Source organism: Panthera onca, chromosome A3 (assembly GCF_046562875.1).
Source record: "Panthera onca isolate mPanOnc1 chromosome A3, mPanOnc1 haplotype 2, whole genome shotgun sequence".
In the NCBI taxonomy this organism is placed as follows: domain Eukaryota; kingdom Metazoa; phylum Chordata; class Mammalia; order Carnivora; family Felidae; genus Panthera; species Panthera onca.
Window position 1 is genome coordinate 138,453,020 of NC_138341.1, and position 13,349 is coordinate 138,466,368.

At 60.7% G+C, this 13,349-nt stretch overlaps 1 protein-coding gene across 3 annotated transcripts in view; it reads left to right on the plus strand.

Moving 5' to 3' along the window:
• Positions 1-7,689: 7,689 nt before the first annotated feature.
• The window catches only part of OSBPL2 (oxysterol binding protein like 2), a 36,215-nt gene continuing 30,555 nt past the window's right edge, over positions 7,690-13,349 (plus strand). For 2 of the 3 annotated variants that reach the window (XM_081795390.1, XM_081795392.1), the window contains exon 1: positions 7,690-7,800. The gene's annotated coding sequence lies outside the window, so the exon portion shown is untranslated. Of the gene's footprint in view, positions 7,801-8,142; positions 8,331-13,349 lie in introns of those variants that run through there. The other variant, XM_081795391.1, reaches the window with a different exon arrangement.

Consider the following 13,349-nt stretch of genomic DNA (forward strand, 5'->3'; position numbering starts at 1 on the left):
CTTACCCGGGGAGATGCCCTGCCCTCTCCCCCAGCCCCTGCCCTCTCCCCATGCTCCTGCCCTCTCCCCTATATGCCTGCCCATTCCCCAGCCCCTGCCCTCTCCCCCAGCCCCTGCCCTCTTCCCCAGCCCCTGCCCTCTCCCCCATGCCCCTGCCCTCTCCCCCAGCCCCTGCCCTCTCCCCCATGCCCCTGCCCTTTCCCCATGCCCCTGCCCTCTCCCCCACGCCCCTGCTCTCTCCACCACGCCTCTGCCTTCTCCCCCACACCCTGCCCTCTCCCCCAGCCCTTGCCCTCTCCCCATGCTCCTGCCCTCTCCCCTATATGCCTGCCCATTCCACAGTCCCTGCCCTCTCCCCCATGCCCCTGCCCTCTCCCCCAGCCCCTGCCCTCTTCCCCAGCCCCTGCCCTCTCCCCCATGCCCCTGCCCTCTCCCCCAGCCCCTGCCCTCTCCCCCATGCCCCTGCCCTTTCCCCATGCCCCTGCCCTCTCCCCCACGCCCCTGCTCTCTCCACCACGCCTCTGCCTTCTCCCCCACACCCTGCCCTCTCCCCCAGCCCTTGCCCTCTCCCCATGCTCCTGCCCTCTCCCCTATATGCCTGCCCATTCCACAGTCCCTGCCCTCTCCCCCATGCCCCTGCCCTCTCCCCCAGCCCCTGCCCTCTCCCCCATGCCCCTGCCCTCTTCCCATGCCCCTGCCCTCTCCACCACGCCCCTGCTCTCTCCCCCACGCCCCTGCCCTCTCCCCCACACCCTGCCCTCTCCCCATGCTCCTGTCCTCTCCCCCATACCCCTGCCCATTCCACAGTCCCTGCCCTCTCCCCATGCCCCTGCCAGATTCAGCCTGGATCTACCTTGCCCTGGCATCACATAGTCCTCTCACATTTCCAGATTTGCTCTGCTGACTCATGCAGAGCCGGAAACACCCATATGACAAGTAATGATCCCTTCCCTGGGCTCTGTTTTCCCATCTGTACAATGGTGCAGTATTGGAGAAGCCAGTGACTAAATGCCCCCGGAAACATTTGGAGCTCCTTGGGGTCTGTCTTGACTGACTCACCAGTGCACCATCCGGAAGGGTGGTCCCAGCCTGCGATGCCCTGATGGGGAGAGGCGCGCTCCAGAGGCCTGGACTCTCCGTGTGGAGAAGTGGGCTTGGAGGCTTCTCATCAGAACCCGCTTTCCCCGCCCCAGGTTCTGCTCTGCTCCCCTCCCCGTGGCACAATGTATGCCCTTGAGACCAAGCCCCCCGCCTGCCTGATTACCCCAGAGTGATGCGGTGATGCCCCAGGTCCCATCCCGTGCCCTGCCTGGGGCACGGGATGGGGCCAGCCTCGGGGTGGAGGTCCCTCAGGAGAATCTGGCCACTCCTAGGAGGGAGGGGTGGCCGCTGGGGAGAGCGCTGGCTGCTCGGCTCTGGGGCCACGCCTGTGTCCTGCCTTCACAGGTGCTTTTCCCACGACTCTGTCTCCTCTGGGCTCCACCCAGCCCTGGGGAAGCGGGCTTGGAAAGAACCCCTGTTTGCAAACTGCAGGGGGCTCCAGGCTCCATCGCAACCCTGGCTGCCTGCCAAGACCACCTGCACCCACCTCCTGCCAGCATCCAGGGGCATTTATTGAGCACCTACTGTGTGTAGCTCGGCTAGGAGCCCAGAAAGCAATGTTACTCCTGTAGCCAGTGAGTGGCTGGAGGTGCCCGATGGCTTCGTCTCTGGCGGTGCTCCAGCTGTGGGACTCGCGGGCAGATCGCCTTCCCAGAGCTGGGGCAGGTCTGGCTAAGTCCCCAGCATGAAGCCTCTTCTCAGCGCCTTTGCCTCCTCCCCAGAACAAGCCCGACCTGCTCACCCAGCCTGCCACCCTGCCTGGAGGGGACAGAGCCACCCAGCCTGCTGTGCATGGCCTGGAGAGACAGCACCTGTGGGCCCTGATGCCTGTACCTTATCTAGGGCAGCTGCAGAATTTGTGGGGCCTGGCGCAAGAGAAAAATGCGGGCCCCTCCCCAGCAATGAAGAATTTCAAGGCGGCAACAGCGGGGCAGTGAATTGAGCACGGAGACTCGCCTGACTGCACAGGTCGCACAGGGCACAGTCCTCCATGAGCCACGAAGGCAGGCCTGGGGCGTGCCTGGCACACGGTGGCCAGCTGTCCCCTCCTCTCCCCTCCCCTGCCTTCACCTCCCGGGATGGCATGGAGTGGGCACGCTGACCCCCAGAAGAACCTCAAATGCCCCAGTGTTTCCTACCCAACACCCCCACCCCACCTGCTGCTGGTGCCCCTTTCTCCTGCTTCTGCCCACCCTGCTGATGCCCCGCACGCAGACGCACCACACCCCTCCTGCCCCACGTGGGCCCCTAGGAGGGGTGGAGAGAGAAGGGGCAGGGCCCAGCCGCCCCTCCCCTTGCCCGCGGTCCCCTCTGGCCTCCTGGAATCAGGGCCTCCCAGTGGCACCACGGAGCCAGCACAGCAGGTGGTCGACAGGTACCACAAGGAACCACCGGCCTGAAGTCAGGGCACGGCCAGGAAGGGGGAACCCACAGGCCCACGCTGAGCGCGTCAGTGTCCGGGGACGCTGAGCATCCCGCCAGGCACAGGCACAGGCCATGGGTCCTCTGTTTCGTTCAGGCTGGCCATGCCCTCCTCTAAAATGCTGCTGTCCCACCAAGAATGGTGTGGGACGCAGTTCTGGCCAGTGAAGAGTGAGCAGAAGTGCCTGGAACTTTCAGGGGCCGATCCTCAAATGGGGCCGACTCACTGTGGGGCAGCACTTCTGCCCTTCTCTGCCTCCTTCTTCCTGGCCAGATATGCATGAGATGCCTGGAGTAGCAGCAGCCATCTTGGGCCATGAGGTGAACCTGAGAATGGAGGCTGACTCTAGAACGGCGACACGATAGGCTGGGGCGTGGTCCTCGATGACCCACGGCTCCCCGCCAGCCCTGGACAGCTCGGGCTGTGTCCCGTGAGATAGGACACTTCTGCCTTGCGGAAGGCTCTGTTGTTCTGAGTTTCTATATATGCAGCTTCAGCTGACCCTGAAGGGAAGGCAGCTGCATTGGTCTGAGCGTCCCTGCCCCCAGCAAGGTAGGGGTCCCTCCAGCATCTTGCAGGACACTCCATGGAAGAAAAGCTCCCAGTTCCAGCAAATCCTGGCTCTGCAGGTGGGTCCTCCGTATCCCAGAGGCTCCCACATATACCAGAGTGAGCAGGGCGCTGGGAAGCCCTGCATCGGAGAGGACACTTGTTGGCCTAGTTTATTTATTTAGTTATGATTTCATTTATTTATTTATTTTGAGAGAGAGAGAGCGCGTGTGTGCGCACGCGCGCACGAACGAGCGGGGGAGGGGCAGAGAGAGGGAGGGAGAGAGAGAGAGTTCCCAGCAGGCTCCACCCTCTGTGCTCTGCTCTCTGCACTGAACTCCACATGGGTCTTAGGGCTCACGGACCGTGAGATCATGACCTGAGCAGAGATCAAGACGCTTAACTGACTGAGCCACCTGGGTGCCCCCTCGTCAGCTTCATTTACGTGGCTTTCCCAAACCTACTTGGCCACGAAACCCTTTCTTCCAGAAACACCTAATAACAGCCACAAGGGACTGGGGATTGCATGGCACCTGGTTTGGGAAAGTGCCCTCAAAGATGCTCAGCCCACTGCTGGGTACACAGTAAGTGCTCAATAAATGCTAGGGCTGCTACTGAAGCTAGAAGTGGGGCCTAAGTGACCTCTGTGGGCGTGGAAGGCGGGGCCCCGCCAACCCCCGCGTGCCTGCCTTGCCCTCTCTCTCGGCCCCCGGGGTCGGCTCACCCCCGCCCGTTCCTTCAGGGGACACACTGACCTCAGGGCCAACTCCCTCCCCCAGGGATGGGGGTGCCGCTGAGTCAGGCGGGGTCGCGCCGGGAGGAGCTGGCTGGCAGAGCCGCAGCGGGGTGGAAAGTGGGTAAGAGGAAGGCACTGCTTTTTCTTTGGCAGAATTTAACGGGTGCAGATTGCTCAGGCCCCAAAGCCATGGGGAAAAAAAAGAAAAAGCCCTTTGCCGCTGCTATTGATAACTTGTCTCTCTTCACGTGGTGGGTTCAAAACTAAAAATACCCTCCTCCGACGACGGGGAAGCCGAGCGCTGTCACGTTGCAGAGGAGACGAGAAGGTTGCATGGGGAAGGATCCGCTTGGGCCACGTGAGGGCCAGGGCCAGGCCGCGGTGGCCAGCGCTCTCCGGCCACCCAGGTGGCATCCTCAGAGGAGACGCCCCAGCATCCCACAGAAGAGAGCGGAAAGTGTCTCTGCAAAGGCCTGTGGGTGGCAGGGAGAGGGCTGAGCCTCGGGCCCCGCCCCGCCCCCTTCCAAGGCAAAGGCGAGGCCAGCAGTGCGGGCATCGGCACTCCTGGACGCCCAGCCCTGTTGGGCTTACGGGGTGGCTCTGGCTGCCGGCCGGCTCTGCGGCGAGCGGACAGCCTGCTCTGCTGCCTGAGCCTCAGTTTCCCCATCTGAAGGAGGCATCATCCGTGTTCTGCGTCCTCACGGAGAGACAGCCGGGAGGGTAGTACGTGTGAATGTGCCTCCTGACGGCACAGCAAGGGCACGCGTTCCCACACATTTGGGGCTTCCGGGCACCGGGCCCACAGGTCGGCCAGCTGCTGAGGGGAGGCCGGGCAGCCACCCACAGGGCTGCTGGGTCACGATATCAACTGAGCCTCGTGCGGGACGTGGGACAGGGAGGTTCTAATTCCGGGGCGGTGAGGGACACACAGACACTCTTGGGGTTGGCTCGGTCGGAGAGCGGTTCCTGCAGGAGCAGGCACCCTGAAAGTTACGTACCAGCCCAGCACACGTGGATGGACCCCCGGGATCCCGAGGGGACTCTGGGAGCCAAGCCAGGCCTGAGCGCTCGGGATGGAGGACACTCTGTGACAATCCCCCGCCAGTGGGTAGGTCATCAGTAGTTGATATGGTGACCCATATGGAGTCCCACAGGGCCCCAGCCACCCAGGAACAGCTGGGCATCTGGTTCAGGGGCAGACCCGGTGGAGAGGTCTGGGCAGGTCTCTGTCTTTCTGACAAGTTCCTGGGCCGCTGACTCAGCACAGGCTCAGTCTGCTCATCTGCACAGTGGGAATCACACATAGTATCTACTCGGTTGGCCGTCGCAGGCATGAAACTGGACAAGACATGTCACCCACTGGATGATGTCAGCCACCACCACCATCATCGCATGGCCCCAACCCCTCTGTCTCCTTTTCCGCTCCCATCTTCTGTCCCATTCTTAGAGAATTTTGCCTCTGGAATCGGCCTCTTGACCTACTGAAGATCAGGAAAAATGCTCCTGCGTTGGGTCCCAGGTGCCGTCCTCCCAGCCATCAGCCAAGAGGGGATTCTCACTCAGTCCTGGCCTCGGGGACCAGGAAGGACCGGCACCTGATCCTTGGAACTCAGTTTATTGCATCTGTTAAAAGGGGGTAAACTGATATCCCAGCCGCAGGGCCCAACTGGGGTCAGACCCTACCCCACTCCAAGGCCAGGGCAGAGGTGGTCAAGCTCAGCCCTGGTGTGGCCCGTGGGCACACAGGAGACTCTGTCCACTCCAGCCTCTCCTCTGGCCCTAGCTCCCCGATACCGCGTTCACCCCAGAGGTCATGGCCACGGGGTGGGCCGGCAGGTTGAATCCCTCGGGGCGCGTCCTTTGCCCCAGGTCAGAATCGCAAAACCCCGTCAGAATGGGGGGTGGTGGTTTGGGGACCCTGCACTGGACTTTGGCCGGGCCCACAAGGGAAGCTTTGGAGCATCTCCATGGCAACAGGCCTTGTCCTTGTCCTGGCTTGGGGGCCTGCACACACCTCCCTCTTCTGCTGGGGTCGGTTTCTTCAGGGGTAACCATGGCAACGCCTTTGTTTCGGAGGCTTGGCCCCACCCCCTCCTGGTTTCTCTCTACGGCAGAGGTTGGGAGAGCTCCTTTTCAGTCCCAGCACGTCGGCGGGCTGCAGTGACAGGGCCCACCAGTGAGCTGGGCCAGTCTCTAGGATGGGGGATGACGGGATCTCTGGGCCCCACCCCTGCCGGAGACCCCATCCACTCAGTCGAGGCCGGCCCCTGCCCTCAAGGCACCCTTAGTCCTGCTGGGGGTGACCTGTCAGTACCTCCTCCTTGCTAGAGATGGGGAATCACATTCTGAGGCGGCAGCGCGGAGACCAGCCTTGGGGGACAGGAGGCCGGGTGGGGCACGGTGGGGGTGGGGTCCGGCTTTGTGGAAGAGGCGGCCCTGAGCGGGACTGTCTCCATGTGCCATGTGGTCACGACTACTCTGTCAGTACTGTTGGGGGTGCAAGACCCAGTATTCCTTTGTACTCAAACTGGCTTCAGCAGAAAAGAAAATACAGTAGCTCCTGTAACCGAAAAGTCTAGGACAGAGCTTGCTTAGGGTGTAGCTGTTCCAGGAGACCCAGGACGTGTGCTCTTGCTTCCCTCCGGGCTGGCCTCATTCCCGGGCGCCACAGCCCTCACGGTGGCGAGACGCCCAGTAAGTAGCTCCAGACAGCGTCTTTCTCTCAGCCGGCCCAGTTCTGGACAGGTCTGTGGGCGGATGGGAGAGTCATTTGGCCTTCGCCTTTCCCTCTCGCCTGAGCTCTCCGACCCCCAGCGGGGGTCTCAGGGCGGACCCTCATTGGCCAGGACAGGGTCACTTGCTCACTCCTGAATCAATCACTTTCTGAGCAACCAGCCTGGTTCCTGTTACTCCACTCACCCAAACCCAAACCCAGACCTGCGATTCAAATGGGATGAGGGTGGGAGAAACCTAGTTTGCAAAGGAACATCTGGGTGCTCATAGGCTCAGAGAGGTTAGTTAACTTGCCCAAGGCCACACAGCTGATAAGGATGCAAGCTCGGGGTCTGACTCCAGAGCTTCTGGGCTCAATCGCGGAGCCACTACAGATCAGTGAGTTTTATTTATTTATTTTTAAACGTTTTATTTATTTTTGAGACAGAGAGAGAGAGAGAGAGAGAGAGAGAGAGCATGAATGAGGAGAGGCAGAGAGAGAGGGAGACACAGAATCTGAAGCAGGTTCCAGGCTCTGAGCGGTCAGCCTAGAGCCCCGGGCTCGAACTCACGGACCGCGAGATCGTGACCTGAGCTGAAGTTGGACACTTAACCGACTGAGCCACCCAGGCGCACCCAGATCAGTGAGTTTTAAACAGGGGAATTAACTGCCAGGGATACGGCCGGAGGGTAAATTGGCGCAGGATTCTGGTGAGCGATGAATGGTATGCCAAGGAGGGTGGACAAGGGGGAGCCCGCAACATGTTTGAACTGAGGAAGACAGCTTTGAGAGGAGGACTCCAGCCGCCGCCCGTCCCCTGGGGGTCGGGAACAGCGGAGCGCAGAGCCACCAACCGCCCAGCACCCCCGCCACCTGACTCGCTGTTTGTAAACTCAACCCGTCCAGCCACGCCCCTTCCTCCCTCTCTCCCACCCACCTAGGGTCAATATCTGCATAACCCCGCCTCTACCTGCTGTGACTGGCTGTCCGTGGCGTCACTCCTCCGCGCGGGCGGGACTCCCGAGGGGCAACGGGGGTTGCCGCTCCCGCAAATGATTAGCATAGTCCCGCCTCCCGGCGCGGCCCTCGGGCCGGGCGCGGATTGGGCGGACGGCCGCTGACGCTCCGGCGCCGGGCGCGGCGAGTGGAGAGCGCCGGCTGTCAGTCTGCCTGGCGGCCGGCCGCACTTCCGCCTCGGTGTCAGCGGGTCGCGGGCCTGTGGGGCGGGGGCGGGGTGGGCGGCGAGGCTCGGCCGGCGCCGGAGCGACCGCGGTCCAGGTGAGCGGCCCGGACCCCGGCCCCGCGTCGCCGGGGGCTCGGGCGGGCGTCGGGCGGGCGGGAGGCCCGGCGGGGCGGGGTGGTGGTGGGGAGCGGGAGCCCCGTGCTCACCGACCCGCCGGCCAGGCCTGGACCCGGCCCGACCCCGGCCCGACCCCCGCCGCCCGCCCGCCCGTCAGCCCTGCGGCCCCGGGGAAACTTGGGAGGAAAGTTGGCGGCGGCGGGCGGGGGGCGGCGGCGGAGGCCCCGCGTCGCCGGGCAACCGCGGTGCCGGAAGTCGGGTGGGCTGGGAGGCCCGGGCTCGCCTGCCCGCCCCGCCGGGCGGCGGGAGGGCCGGGGGCGCGGGCTGCGGCCCGGGGTCGCACACGCGGGCCGCGCGGAGGGGCAGCGTCCCCGCCGGGGACCCGGCCGCCCCGGGCGACCACCTGTGGGAGGGCTGGTGCGCCCGCGCCTGGCTCGCCGTCCGTGTGTCAGCCTTCGCTGCCCGTCGTGCCGTGGGGCGCCCTGGACCGGACTCTGATGTCGCACAGGTCGGACGTGTTTCCTCTTTCCCCGCTCCCGCGCAAGCCGTCGGACTTACCGAGCGCAGCCTCGCAGAACGGGGCCTGGGGCGGTCTCCAGTCGGTACCCCCACGTGTGCGGGAGGAGAAACCAGGTGCTGGCCCGTGTTCCCGGTGCTCCTGAGTGTGAGGGTCACCTCCCGGGAAGCCGTGCTCATGTCCCGGGTCTGTATCCTGAGTGTCAGTCCGGGACCAGCTGCCCACCTGGGCCCGCAGCTGCGGCAGCATTAGCCCCTTTTCTGGGACTGCCTGCTTGGGCACATCTGGAGACCTGGCCTCGCTCGCTTCGCTCATTTCTGGAATTCAGGCAGCAAGCTGCCTGACCCCTCCAACCCACTGGGGATGTGGGAGGGACACAGCCCTGGGGGCTGGTGCAAGGACGGTGTCCCCGAGGGCGTCCCTGCAAGTAGAAGGCTCTTGCTGACCGTCTGCTGGGTGGTGTTTTCCCATCTCCCCCAGCCTCAGCTCCTTCCTCTGTGCCATATGTCATTTACCTGCAGGGCTGAGGAGCAGACGACCCCATCACCCCCAAGTCCCCGGCACATAGTAGGTGCTCCGGATTATTAGTTCCCTTTCCTCTTGTTGAGAACAGGAACCTTACCGGCTCCACTTCCTCCTTGTCCAGCGCAGGGCCTGGCATGGTGTTGTCACTGAAAACATGACCATGCATGGACTGACTCTCCTGGGTAGATTTGCTTTTCCTGTCTGCGTCACATGCCCTTAATGTTAATAACAGCTCCTACCTCGGGTGGTGATACTGTGTAACAGTTGTCTTCCCAGGACTGCAGCGAGCCTATTATATTCACTTTATTCCTGTGTTTGACATCCTTAATGTGTTCATGAGTGAGCCGAGGAGCGGAGAGGTGGGGAACTTACTCTGAGTCACACAGTAGTGGATGATAGAGCAGGGATTTGAACCCAAGTAGGCTGGCTTCAGAGTTTACACTCTTAAAGTGCCTCTCCCTATGGCCTTTTGAAAAAAAAATTTTTTTTAATGTTTATTTTTGACAGAGAGACAGAGCATGAGCGGGGGAGGGGCAGACAGAGAGGCACACACAGAATCTGAAACAGGCTCCAGGCTCTGAGCTGTCAGCACAGAGCCTGACTCGGGCTCGAACTCATCAACCATGAGATCATGACCTGAGCCGAAGTCGGACGCTCAAACGACTGAGCCACCCAGGCGCCCCTCCCTATGGCCTTTTAAAACCAAAATTATTGTTTACAATAGCCCCTTAACGTTTTCTTCTGGAACATTCTACATGTGCTGTATCACATGTAGTAACACATCGTAATGTGTCAGAATTGTATTTCTTACAGCATATGCACCTGAGAGATTTTCATTTTTTTGTGAGCATGGTGTTTATAGAACCATTTTATTCCTACTGAAATAAAGGAATTCTCCATCTGGCTATCCCAGCTTTTCCTGAAATATCCCACCTGCTGTCCAGTTGCTTCATTGGCAGCAAGGTGGTTGATGTTCACTGTGCGGAAGGTTGAATTGTAGGAGCGGGGCGATGATGGAGGTCCATGCAGGTCTGACGTTGTGGCTCACAATTCAGTTCCGAGCAGACTCGCTGCATTACTGCGAAGCACGCCCAGGGCATTCCTTGTCTCAGAGGCGTTTCGGGGCATCAGACTCCCGTTTTGTCTAGCGTTTTGACCAACGGGGTTGTTGTAATGTTTAAAAAGTGCCACTTGACTTTCATGCTAGTGCCCTCAGCCATGCCTCCAGGAAATGCGAGCAAATGAGGCTTGGACGTGCACTTAAAGCTGGCTGGACTTTTAACATTTTGTTACATTCAGCTGATTACAAAAGGACATTTGGTTTTTTAGTGGGGAAGTTTTCCAACCTTTAGGCACTCAGTATTGTCTTCAAACGGGGCTAGTTGTCTCTTTAGTATTTCTTTGAAAAGCCACGGCCTCGTCTTTTCCTGGGAGTTTGGCTGCGGCGGATATGAGGCACGTAGGGCTTACATGGAGTGAGAGCCGGGAGGATGGTGCTCCAGGTGGCTGAGGTGCTCCAGAGTTGAAGAATCATTCCGCAGGCAGGCGGTGGGGGCAGCAGGGAGAGCGCGGGGGGGGGGCCCTCAGGCTCCAGCCGCAGCCCCTTGACTTCGATGGGGGCAGAGTTACTTCTCTCTTCTCGCGTCCGGGGTCTGTGGCTGCAGCACAGGCTCCTGGGAGGACTGTCTGTGAAAATGTAACGGAGAGTGTCCAGTATCATGACGGGTGCCGGGTGCCCCTCGGCTGCCCCTTCCGTCCCGGCCAGAGAGCGTTGAAGTTGGCCGTGACACACACAGGCGCAGATGCGGCTTCGAAGCGAAGCCAGGACATCTTTGGTGGGCAGCTCTGCCTTCTGCTGAGATGAGTCACGGGGATGCCTTCAAGTTCCGACCGTTCGCGTGGGGTTGTCCGGTGCTTACGGACACACCGTACCTCAGCCGAGGGCCCTGGGCGCGGGGACAGCCAGCGCGTGGTCCAGGCCACCGCCGTGTCCTCCCGGTGGAGGCTGACTCCTGACTTAGTGCTCGGCACGCTGTCACGTGTGCAGCTTCCCCCTGAGCTTGGCGCACTTTACAGTTGAGTCGTAGCGGAGTGAGACCGAAAGGAAGTTAGTATGTGAACTTGACTGATCAATAAAAAGCATTAGTATCTTGGGTCGCACTTGGATACTTTAAATGCGCTTTCCGCGCGCGGTGATTAACTTGTGTCCCTGCCATCATTTCTTTTTCTCAAAGTGCTTGGTGTGACAGCCGCGCCACACCCGGGTTGGGTCGAGCCCGGACTGGGAGACGCGGTGTGGAGTGCGGCCCGTATCCGCCGCTCTCCTTGGGGACTGTGTGATCAATGGCCACTCAGACAGGCCTGTGAACTTGATGGCATTTCTTCCTCTCCCTCCCAAACTCAGAAAAGAACTTGGGGCCGTTGGGCAGAACCCCAAACCAGGTCTTTCACCTGGACCTTCAGGTTATGCAAATGTCGTGATCTTTGTGTTGAGCCAGAGTAGAAGTAAGCCTTTACAGAGGGCTGTCTTGGGGTGCCCGGCTGGACTGAGCCAGCCGGTAGGGCGTGCGACTCTTCATCTTGGGTTGTAAGTTTGAGCCCCACATTGGGGGTGGAGAAGACTTACAAGTAAAAAAATAACAAGGATTGTCTTGAAGAAGCAGACGTCTGAGATCCGGGCGGCACTGCCTGCAGACGCTGTTTGGAGACCCAGACTTTGGGATCAATCCTGGCTGAGCGGCCCCTGGCTCCACAGCCTTGGGGCCTGATGGGGGTGGGGGGTGGGCATGTGCGTGGCGCTCTTCTGGGCCTCATCCCACCGTGCCTGGGAGTCTGTTCAAGAAACCCTGGGTGCCTGGGTGCTAGGGTCTGGGGCTGTCCCCAAGGTTGAGGCCTGTCAGCGGTGGAAACCATCTGGGCCGCTCCTGGGTGGCCAGGCCTGTCTGATGGTGAGCGGTGGACGGGCACTGGCCTTAAAAGGTGCCCGGAGAAAATCTTGGTCCAGGCTGGTGCAGAGGTTCTTGGGAGAGAGCATGACATACACAAGAATGGTCTGTAGGGAAGCTGTACTGAATCCAGATTCTGGAAAAAACTGTGGCAGCCGCGGGGCAGGGAAGGCTGTGAGTTTTATTGGACAAACAAAAGGCTGATCGCGAGAAAAGATCAGCTGAAGTCTGACACGTTGAGCCACTGTGTTGGCCAGAAAGTGACTTCCGCCATTGCCTTAAAACCAGGGTGACCGTATGATTTGATGTCCACACTGGAACCCTTTGGTGTGTAGAGAAGCACCAGGAAAAAGGACAGTGGTGACAGATGCCACACTGTCACACACTGGACAGGGGAGAGAAGGGCCGGAGCCATGCTGTATAATCCTGTATAAGTTAGGACCAAGGACCTGTCTTCCAGAGTCCTTGACCGGGGTGGGGGAGCAGGGCAGGTCCCCAGGACAGAGCAGGGTGGGAGGGGTCCCCGTGCGGGGAGCCAGCCTCTCAGTGGTGCTGTAGGTGCTTGTCTGCGCTAGCTGTCCTTTGGATTGAATGCCGATGCCTGTCAGGGCGGAAGGCTCTTCGGTTAGCGACGGAGGGATTTTAACCCTGGCTTCTCATCAGAAAGACCTGGGGAATTTTCTGAGAAGTGCAGGTTCCAGGCCCAGCCCCAGATCTACTGGATCTGGGCTTCCGGGATGTGTGTGTGACCCGCTCCCATTGTTCTCAGGTGCCTGGTGTGCTCACTGGCACGTGGGGCCCACACGTGGGGTCATAGCCCAGTTTTGGATCCAGAGCCCTTTGGAGAACTTAGTGGAGAACCTAGTTACCTTCCTGAAGAAAAACAATGAATACAGAGTTTTAGGATTTTTCCCCTTTTTGTTTCTCTCTCGTATTTGGGACGTTGGTTACAAGTTCATCCCTGACACCGCCCGTCCCCACCATCAGTGTTCAGGAAGTGTAGCTGGGAGTAACCAGCAGGTCTGATATTCGCGCAGTGAGAAGGGTACCTGGAGATGAGCGGGAAGGACGTGGGACAGGGAAGGGCAGCAGGCAGACGGAAGGGCAGGTATGGCAGACGGGCCTCTGTGCCATGACGGAGTTGGCATCTGAAGCATCCTGCCGGACGGAGGCTGGCAGCAGGCTCCGTGGGAGTGGGGTGCCCTGAGGGTGGCCGGGGCACCCCCTTTCGCTGCTCCCGCACCGCACCCCGCATCCCAGCTGCCCCGGTCGCTGCTTGCTGGTCCGCGGCATTTGGTTCTGCTCATCAAAGGGTACCAGGCAGCGCGGGGGGCTGGCCCTGCGGACTCTGAGGGCTCTGCACGGCACCCTCTGGCGTGGTGGCTGCTCGGCGGTCTTCTGTGAACACAGACCACAGGCCGTGGACAGAGTTCCCGAGTGTTCTCACGCATTCTCTCGAGCTGCGTTGGAACCGCTTTTTTCTGTTTCGCAGTGACGAGGTCGATTAAAACAAACGTGTGTACGTGAAAAAGCTTGCGTT